Raw genomic sequence first — 10689 nt, 5'->3', positions numbered from 1 at the left:
CCTTTCAGAGTGTACTCCACCTGGTGACGAATCGTCGGTTACCTCAGAAGGGTAATAGATATTCCTGTCGGTTGACCACCCAAATTAAAATACATTGTAACTGTGGCCAGTCTGCCAGCATCGATATGTCACAGGTTGTGTAATCTACGAAAGTCATCGTTCTATAACCAAGGGTTACTCGAAATTCCTGATTCAATATTCCTGGTGACGATCATTGGCTACCTTAAGAGAGTCATAGTTACCCATCCCAGTTGCTCACGCTGTGTCTCATTTTTGTTACTGGTGCCAGACTGCCAGAACGGATTTGTCACCAGTTGTGAACCGTAAGAAAGTCATTGTTACTATTGCAAGGCGTTCCTCGAGTTATCTGAGTCAATACTCCAGGTATTGAGTCATTGGCCTATTACGAGAGTCATAGTTACTCGTCACAGTTGCTCACCCAGATTCATATATTTTGTTACTGTGGCCAGTCTGCCAGAACCGATGTGACGCTAGTTGTGTATCTTAAGTGAGTAATCGTAATGCCAGCCAGGGATTACTAGCCTTTACTGATGCAGTCCTCCAGGTGACGCTGCACTAGCTACCTTGAGTTCGTCATAGCTCCTCGTCCTAATTTCGCAGCCAGTTTCAAGTTTCTTGTTACTGTGGCCAGTCTGCCAGCACCGATATGTCACAGGTTGTGTAATCTACGAAAGTCATCGTTACTATAGCCAAGGGTTACTCGAGTTTCCTGACTCAATATTCCTGGTGACGATCATTGGCTACCTTAAGAGAGTCATAGTTACCCATCCCATTTGCTCACGCAGTGTCTCAGTTTTGTTACTGGTGCCAGACTGCCAGAACGGATTTGTCACCAGTTGTGAACCGTAAGAAAGTCATTGTTACTATTGCAAGGCGTTCCTCTAGTTATCTGAGTCAATACACCAGGTATTGAGTCATTGGCCTATTACGAGAGTCATAGTTACTCATCACAGTTGCTCACCCAGATTCATATATTTTGTTACTGTGGCCAGTCTGCCAGAACCGATATGTCACTAGTTGTGTATCTTAAGTGAGTCACCGTTATGCCTGCCAGGGATTACTAGCCTTTACTGATGCAGTCCTCCAGGTGTCGCTGCACTTGCTACCTTGAGTGCATCATAGCTCCTCGTCCTAATTTCGCAGCCAGTTTCACGTTTCTTGTTACGTGGCGTCTGCCAGAAGCGATACGACACTAGTTGCGTGTCATATGAGAGTCATAGTCACTCCTTTCAGAGTGTACTCCACCTGGTGACGAATCGTCGGTTACCTCAGAAGGGTAATAGATATTCCTGTCGGTTGACCACCCAAATTAAAATACATTGTAACTGTGGCCAGTCTGCCAGCATCGGTATGTCACAGGTTGTGTAATCTACGAAAGTCATCGATCTATAACCAAGGGTTACTCGAAATTCCTGATTCAATATTCCTCGTGACGAGCATTGGCTACCTTAAGAGAGTCATAGTTACCCATCCCAGTTGCTCACGCTGTGTCTCATTTTTGTTACTGGTGCCAGACTGCCAGAACGGATTTGTCACCAGTTGTGAACCGTAAGAAAGTCATTGTTACTATTGCAAGGCGTTCCTCGAGTTATCTGAGTCAATACTCCAGGTATTGAGTCATTGGCCTATTACGAGAGTCATAGTTACTCGTCACAGTTGCTCACCCAGATTCATATATTTTGTTACTGTGGCCAGTCTGCCAGAACCGATATGACACTAGTTGTGTATCTTAAGTGAGTAATCGTAATGCCAGCCAGGGATTACTAGCCTTTACTGATGCAGTCCTCCAGGTGACGCTGCACTAGCCACCTTGAGTGCGTCATAGCTCCTCGTTCTAATTTCGCAGCCAGTTTCACGTTTCTTGTTACTGTGGCCAGTCTGCCAGCACCGATATGTCACAGGTTGTGTAATCTACGAAAGTCATCGTTACTATAGCCAAGGGTTACTCGAGTTTCCTGACTCAATATTCCTGGTGACGATCATTTGCTACCTTAAGAGAGTCATAGTTACCCATCCCAGTTGCTCACTCAGTGTCTCATTTTTGTTACTGGTGCCAGACTGCCAGAACGGATTTGTCACCAGTTGTGAACCGTAAGAAAGTCATTGTTACAATTGCAAGGCGTTCCTCTAGTTATCTGAGTCAATACACCAGGTATTGAGTCATTGGCCTATTACGAGAGTCATAGTTACTCGTCACAGTTGCTCACCCAGATTCATATATTTTGTTACTGTGGCCAGTCTGCCAGAACCGATATGTCACAGGTTGTGTAATCTACGAAAGTCATCGTTACTATAGCCAAGGGTTACTCGAGTTTCCTGACTCAATATTCCTGGTGACGATCATTTGCTACCTTAAGAGACTCATAGTTACCCATCCCAGTTGCTCACTCAGTGTCTCATTTTTGTTACTGGTGCCAGACTGCCAGAATGGATTTGTCACCAGTTGTGAACCGTAAGAAAGTCATTGTTACTATTGCAAGGCGTTCCTCGAGTTATCTGAGTCAATACTCCAGGTATTGAGTCATTGGCCTATTACGAGAGTCATAGTTACTCATCACAGTTGCTCACCCTGATTCATATATTTTGTTACTGTGGCCAGTCTGCCAGAACCGATATGACACTAGTTGTGTATCTTAAGTGAGTCATCGTAATGCCAGCCAGGGATTACTAGCCTTTACTGATGCAGTCCTCCAGGTGACGCTGCACTAGCTACCTTGAGTGCGTCATAGCTCCTCGTCCTAATTTCGCAGCCAGTTTCAAGTTTCTTGTTACTGTGGCCAGTCTGCCAGCACCGATATGTCACAGGTTGTGTAATCTACGAAAGTCATCGTTACTATAGCCAAGGGTTACTCGAGTTTCCTGACTCAATATTCCTGGTGATGATCATTGGCTACCTTAAGAGAGTCATAGTTACCCATCCCAGTTGCTCACGCAGTGTCTCAGTTTTGTTACTGGTGCCAGACTGCCAGAACGGATTTGTCACCAGTTGTGAACCGTAAGAAAGTCATTGTTACTATTGCAAGGCGTTCCTCGAGTTATCTGAGTCAATACTCCAGGTATTGAGTCATTGGCCTATTACGAGAGTCATAGTTACTCGTCACAGTTGCTCACCCAGATTCATATATTTTGTTACTGTGGCCAGTCTGCCAGAACCGATATGACACTAGTTGTGTATCTTAAGTGAGTCATCGTAATGCCAGCCAGGGATTACTAGCCTTTACTGATGCAGTCCTCCAGGTGACGCTGCACTAGCTACCTTGAGTGCGTCATAGCTCCTCGTCCTAATTTCGCAGCCAGTTTCAAGTTTCTTGTTACTGTGGCCAGTCTGCCAGCACCGATATGTCACAGGTTGTGTAATCTACGAAAGTCATCGTTACTATAGCCAAGGGTTACTCGAGTTTCCTGACTCAATATTCCTGGTGACGATCATTGGCTACCTTAAGAGAGTCATAGTTACCCATCCCAGTTGCTCACGCAGTGTCTCAGTTTTGTTACTGGTGCCAGACTGCAAGAACGGATTTGTCACCAGTTGTGAACCGTAAGAAACTCATTGTTACTATTGCAAGGCGTTCCTCGAGTTATCTGTGTCAATACTCCAGGTATTGAGTCATTGGCCTATTACGAGAGTATAGTTACTCGTCACAGTTGCTCACCCAGATTCATATATTTTGTTACTGTGGCCAGTCTGCCAGAACCGATATGTCACTAGTTGTGTATCTTAAGTGAGTCACCGTTATGCCTGCCAGGGATTACTAGCCTTTACTGATGCAGTCCTCCAGGTGTCGCTGCACTTGCTACCTTGTGTGCATCATAGCTCCTCGTCCTAATTTCGCAGCCAGTTTCACGTTTCTTGTTACGTGGCGTCTGCCAGAAGCGATACGACACTAGTTGCGTGTCATATGAGAGTCATAGTCACTCCTTTCAGAGTGTACTCCACCTGGTGACGAATCGTCGGTTACCTCAGAAGGGTAATAGATATTCCTGTCGGTTGACCACCCAAATTAAAATACATTGTAACTGTGGCCAGTCTGCCAGCATCGATATGTCACAGGTTGTGTAATCTACGAAAGTCATCGTTCTATAACCAAGGGTTACTCGAAATTCCTGATTCAATATTCCTCGTGACGAGCATTGGCTACCTTAAGAGAGTCATAGTTACCCATCCCAGTTGCTCACGCTGTGTCTCATTTTTGTTACTGGTGCCAGACTGCCAGAACGGATTTGTCACCAGTTGTGAACCGTAAGAAAGTCATTGTTACTATTGCAAGGCGTTCCTCGAGTTATCTGAGTCAATACTCCAGGTATTGAGTCATTGGCCTATTACGAGAGTCATAGTTACTCGTCACAGTTGCTCACCCAGATTCATATATTTTGTTACTGTGGCCAGTCTGCCAGAACCGATATGACACTAGTTGTGTATCTTAAGTGAGTCATCGTAATGCCAGCCAGGGATTACTAGCCTTTACTGATGCAGTCCTCCAGGTGACGCTGCACTAGCTACCTTGAGTGCGTCATAGCTCCTCGTCCTAATTTCGCAGCCAGTTTCAAGTTTCTTGTTACTGTGGCCAGACTGCCAGCACCGATATGTCACAGGTTGTGTAATCTACGAAAGTAATCGTTACTATAGCCAAGGGTTACTCGAGTTTCCTGACTCAATATTCCTGGTGACGATCATTGGCTACCTTAAGAGAGTCATAGTTACCCATCCCAGTTGCTCACGCAGTGTCTCAGTTTTGTTACTGGTGCCAGACTGCCAGAACGGATTTGTCACCAGTTGTGAACCGTAAGAAACTCATTGTTACTATTGCAAGGCGTTCCTCGAGTTATCTGTGTCAATACTCCAGGTATTGAGTCATTGGCCTATTACGAGAGTATAGTTACTCGTCACAGTTGCTAACCCAGATTCATATATTTTGTTACTGTGGCCAGTCTGCCAGAACCGATATGTCACTAGTTGTGTATCTTAAGTGAGTCACCGTTATGCCTGCCAGGGATTACTAGCCTTTACTGATGCAGTCCTCCAGGTGTCGCTGCACTTGCTACCTTGAGTGCGTCATAGCTCCTCGTCCTAATTTCGCAGCCAGTTTCACGTTTCTTGTTACGTGGCGTCTGCCAGAAGCGATACGACACTAGTTGCGTGTCATATGAGAGTCATAGTCACTCCTTTCAGAGTGTACTCCACCTGGTGACGAATCGTCGGTTACCTCAGAAGGGTAATAGATATTCCTGTCGGTTGACCACCCAAATTAAAATACATTGTAACTGTGGCCAGTCTGCCAGCATCGATATGTCACAGGTTGTGTAATCTACGAAAGTCATCGTTCTATAACCAAGGGTTACTCGAAATTCCTGATTCAATATTCCTGGTGACGATCATTGGCTACCTTAAGAGAGTCATAGTTAGCCATCCCTGTTGCTCACGCTGTGTCTCATTTTTGTTACTGGTGCCAGACTGCCAGAACGGATTTGTCACCAGTTGTGAACCGTAAGAAAGTCATTGTTACTATTGCAAGGCGTTCCTCGAGTTATCTGAGTCAATACTCCAGGTATTGAGTCATTGGCCTATTACGAGAGTCATAGTTACTCGTCACAGTTGCTCACCCAGATTCATATATTTTGTTACTGTGGCCAGTCTGCCAGAACCGATGTGACGCTAGTTGTGTATCTTAAGTGAGTAATCGTAATGCCAGCCAGGGATTACTAGCCTTTACTGATGCAGTCCTCCAGGTGACGCTGCACTAGCTACCTTGAGTTCGTCATAGCTCCTCGTCCTAATTTCGCAGCCAGTTTCAAGTTTCTTGTTACTGTGGCCAGTCTGCCAGCACCGATATGTCACAGGTTGTGTAATCTACGAAAGTCATCGTTACTATAGCCAAGGGTTACTCGAGTTTCCTGACTCAATATTCCTGGTGACGATCATTGGCTACCTTAAGAGAGTCATAGTTACCCATCCCAGTTGCTCACGCAGTGTCTCAGTTTTGTTACTGGTGCCAGACTGCCAGAACGGATTTGTCACCAGTTGTGAACCGTAAGAAAGTCATTGTTACTATTGCAAGGCGTTCCTCTAGTTATCTGAGTCAATACACCAGGTATTGAGTCATTGGCCTATTACGAGAGTCATAGTTACTCATCACAGTTGCTCACCCAGATTCATATATTTTGTTACTGTGGCCAGTCTGCCAGAACCGATATGTCACTAGTTGTGTATCTTAAGTGAGTCACCGTTATGCCTGCCAGGGATTACTAGCCTTTACTGATGCAGTCCTCCAGGTGTCGCTGCACTTGCTACCTTGAGTGCATCATAGCTCCTCGTCCTAATTTCGCAGCCAGTTTCACGTTTCTTGTTACGTGGCGTCTGCCAGAAGCGATACGACACTAGTTGCGTGTCATATGAGAGTCATAGTCACTCCTTTCAGAGTGTACTCCACCTGGTGACGAATCGTCGGTTACCTCAGAAGGGTAATAGATATTCCTGTCGGTTGACCACCCAAATTAAAATACATTGTAACTGTGGCCAGTCTGCCAGCATCGATATGTCACAGGTTGTGTAATCTACGAAAGTCATCGTTCTATAACCAAGGGTTACTCGAAATTCCTGATTCAATATTCCTCGTGACGAGCATTGGCTACCTTAAGAGAGTCATAGTTACCCATCCCAGTTGCTCACGCTGTGTCTCATTTTTGTTACTGGTGCCAGACTGCCAGAACGGATTTGTCACCAGTTGTGAACCGTAAGAAAGTCATTGTTACTATTGCAAGGCGTTCCTCGAGTTATCTGAGTCAATACTCCAGGTATTGAGTCATTGGCCTATTACGAGAGTCATAGTTACTCGTCACAGTTGCTCACCCAGATTCATATATTTTGTTACTGTGGCCAGTCTGCCAGAACCGATATGACACTAGTTGTGTATCTTAAGTGAGTAATCGTAATGCCAGCCAGGGATTACTAGCCTTTACTGATGCAGTCCTCCAGGTGACGCTGCACTAGCCACCTTGAGTGCGTCATAGCTCCTCGTCCTAATTTCGCAGCCAGTTTCACGTTTCTTGTTACTGTGGCCAGTCTGCCAGCACCGATATGTCACAGGTTGTGTAATCTACGAAAGTCATCGTTACTATAGCCAAGGGTTACTCGAGTTTCCTGACTCAATATTCCTGGTGACGATCATTTGCTACCTTAAGAGAGTCATAGTTACCCATCCCAGTTGCTCACTCAGTGTCTCATTTTTGTTACTGGTGCCAGACTGCCAGAACGGATTTGTCACCAGTTGTGAACCGTAAGAAAGTCATTGTTACTATTGCAAGGCGTTCCTCTCTTTATCTGAGTCAATACACCAGGTATTGAGTCATTGGCCTATTACGAGAGTCATAGTTACTCGTCACAGTTGCTCACCCAGATTCATATATTTTGTTACTGTGGCCAGTCTGCCAGAACCGATATGTCACAGGTTGTGTAATCTACGAAAGTCATCGTTACTATAGCCAAGGGTTACTCGAGTTTCCTGACTCAATATTCCTGGTGACGATCATTTGCTACCTTAAGAGACTCATAGTTACCCATCCCAGTTGCTCACTCAGTGTCTCATTTTTGTTACTGGTGCCAGACTGCCAGAATGGATTTGTCACCAGTTGTGAACCGTAAGAAAGTCATTGTTACTATTGCAAGGCGTTCCTCGAGTTATCTGAGTCAATACTCCAGGTATTGAGTCATTGGCCTATTACGAGAGTCATAGTTACTCATCACAGTTGCTCACCCAGATTCATATATTTTGTTACTGTGGCAAGTCTGCCAGAACCGATATGACACTAGTTGTGTATCTTAAGTGAGTCATCGTAATGCCAGCCAGGGATTACTAGCCTTTACTGATGCAGTCCTCCAGGTGACGCTGCACTAGCTACCTTGAGTGCGTCATAGCTCCTCGTCCTAATTTCGCAGCCAGTTTCAAGTTTCTTGTTACTGTGGCCAGTCTGCCAGCACCGATATGTCACAGGTTGTGTAATCTACGAAAGTCATCGTTACTATAGCCAAGGGTTACTCGAGTTTCCTGACTCAATATTCCTGGTGACGATCATTTGCTACCTTAAGAGAATCATAGTTACCCATCCCAGTTGCTCACGCAGTGTCTCAGTTTTGTTACTGGTGCCAGACTGCCAGAACGGATTTGTCACCAGTTGTGAACCGTAAGAAAGTCATTGTTACTATTGCAAGGCGTTCCTCGAGTTATCTGAGTCAATACTCCAGGTATTGAGTCATTGGCCTATTACGAGAGTCATAGTTACTCGTCACAGTTGCTCACCCAGATTCATATATTTTGTTACTGTGGCCAGTCTGCCAGAACCGATATGACACTAGTTGTGTATCTTAAGTGAGTCATCGTAATGCCAGCCAGGGATTACTAGCCTTTACTGATGCAGTCCTCCAGGTGACGCTACACTAGCTACCTTGAGTGCGTCATAGCTCCTCGTCCTAATTTCGCAGCCAGTTTCAAGTTTCTTGTTACTGTGGCCAGTCTGCCAGCACCGATATGTCACAGGTTGTGTAATCTACGAAAGTCATCCTTACTATAGCCAAGGGTTACTCGAGTTTCCTGACTCAATATTCCTGGTGACGATCATTGGCTACCTTAAGAGAGTCATAGTTACCCATCCCAGTTGCTCACGCAGTGTCTCAGTTTTGTTACTGGTGCCAGACTGCCAGAACGGATTTGTCACCAGTTGTGAACCGTAAGAAACTCATTGTTACTATTGCAAGGCGTTCCTCGAGTTATCTGTGTCAATACTCCAGGTATTGAGTCATTGGCCTATTACGTGAGTATAGTTACTCGTCACAGTTGCTCACCCAGATTCATATATTTTGTTACTGTGGCCAGTCTGCCAGAACCGATATGTCACTAGTTGTGTATCTTAAGTGAGTCACCGTTATGCCTGCCAGGGATTACTAGCCTTTACTGATGCAGTCCTCCAGGTGTCGCTGCACTTGCTACCTTGAGTGCGTCATAGCTCCTCGTCCTAATTTCGCAGCCAGTTTCACGTTTCTTGTTACGTGGCGTCTGCCAGAAGCGATACGACACTAGTTGCGTGTCATATGAGAGTCATAGTCACTCCTTTCAGAGTGTACTCCACCTGGTGACGAATCGTCGGTTACCTCAGAAGGGTAATAGATATTCCTGTCGGTTGACCACCCAAATTAAAATACATTGTAACTGTGGCCAGTCTGCCAGCATCGATATGTCACAGGTTGTGTAATCTACGAAAGTCATCGTTCTATAACCAAGGGTTACTCGAAATTCCTGATTCAATATTCCTGGTGACGATCATTGGCTACCTTAAGAGAGTCATAGTTACCCATCCCAGTTGCTCACGCTGTGTCTCATTTTTGTTACTGGTGCCAGACTGCCAGAACGGATTTGTCACCAGTTGTGAACCGTAAGAAAGTCATTGTTACTATTGCAAGGCGTTCCTCGAGTTATCTGAGTCAATACTCCAGGTATTGAGTCATTGGCCTATTACGAGAGTCATAGTTACTCGTCACAGTTGGTCACCCAGATTCATATATTTTGTTACTGTGGCCAGTCTGCCAGAACCGATATGACACTAGTTGTGTATCTTAAGTGAGTCATCGTAATGCCAGCCAGGGATTACTAGCCTTTACTGATGCAGTCCTCCAGGTGACGCTGCACTAGCTACCTTGAGTGCGTCATAGCTCCTCGTCCTAATTTCGCAGCCAGTTTCAAGTTTCTTGTTACTGTGGCCAGTCTGCCAGCACCGATATGTCACAGGTTGTGTAATCTACGAAAGTCATCGTTACTATAGCCAAGGGTTACTCGAGTTTCCTGACTCAATATTCCTGGTGACGATCATTTGCTACCTTAAGAGAGTCATAGTTACCCATCCCAGTTGCTCACGCAGTGTCTCAGTTTTGTTACTGGTGCCAGACTGCCAGAACGGATTTGTCACCAGTTGTGAACCGTAAGAAAGTCATTGTTACTATTGCAAGGCGTTCCTCGAGTTATCTGAGTCAATACTCCAGGTATTGAGTCATTGGCCTATTACGAGAGTCATAGTTACTCGTCACAGTTGCTCACCCAGATTCATATATTTTGTTACTGTGGCCAGTCTGCCAGAACCGATATGACACTAGTTGTGTATCTTAAGTGAGTCATCGTAATGCCAGCCAGGGATTACTAGCCTTTACTGATGCAGTCCTCCAGGTGACGCTGCACTAGCTACCTTGAGTGCGTCATAGCTCCTCGTCCTAATTTCGCAGCCAGTTTCAAGTTTCTTGTTACTGTGGCCAGTCTGCCAGCACCGATATGTCACAGGTTGTGTAATCTACGAAAGTCATCCTTACTATAGCCAAGGGTTACTCGAGTTTCCTGACTCAATATTCCTGGTGACGATCATTGGCTACCTTAAGAGAGTCATAGTTACCCATCCCAGTTGCTCACGCAGTGTCTCAGTTTTGTTACTGGTGCCAGACTGCCAGAACGGATTTGTCACCAGTTGTGAACCGTAAGAAACTCATTGTTACTATTGCAAGGCGTTCCTCGAGTTATCTGTGTCAATACTCCAGGTATTGAGTCATTGGCCTATTACGAGAGTATAGTTACTCGTCACAGTTGCTCACCCAGATTCATATATTTTGTTACTGTGGCCAGTCTGCCAGAACCG

The sequence above is a fragment of the Schistocerca gregaria genome, chromosome 9 (genome assembly GCF_023897955.1).
Source record: "Schistocerca gregaria isolate iqSchGreg1 chromosome 9, iqSchGreg1.2, whole genome shotgun sequence".
NCBI lineage: Eukaryota > Metazoa > Arthropoda > Insecta > Orthoptera > Acrididae > Schistocerca > Schistocerca gregaria.
Note: the sequence above shows the minus strand (reverse complement) of the source record.